Source organism: Erpetoichthys calabaricus, chromosome 12 (assembly GCF_900747795.2).
Source record: "Erpetoichthys calabaricus chromosome 12, fErpCal1.3, whole genome shotgun sequence".
NCBI classification, from domain to species: Eukaryota; Metazoa; Chordata; class Cladistia; order Polypteriformes; family Polypteridae; genus Erpetoichthys; species Erpetoichthys calabaricus.
Window position 1 is genome coordinate 88,459,745 of NC_041405.2, and position 336 is coordinate 88,460,080.

A 336-nucleotide genomic window follows, 5' to 3' on the forward strand; every position below is an offset into this window, starting at 1 on the left:
GTTTATTTTCTTCCGATATGCTGCAGACTGGAGTTTTTGTTTTCCTCTCCTTTGACAGTTAATTAACAGACAGTTGTTATTAGGTTCCATTTATGTCAATCTGTTTTGAGTCACTTTGTTTTCTTATATATTTAAATAAATGGTATCTTTATGTGTAATCATTATGAAATTAGTAACTTGTAACGTTTGTATTTGCATTCACCTGTTAATTTGGTATGGCTCTCTAAGCCTCAAGTAAGTGAAGAGCACGAGATAAAAAGTTAACTGAATTGAAAATAAATGAAGGAGTAGATTACGATAGTGCTTAACAATACAAAAGAAAACAGAATGATGTGG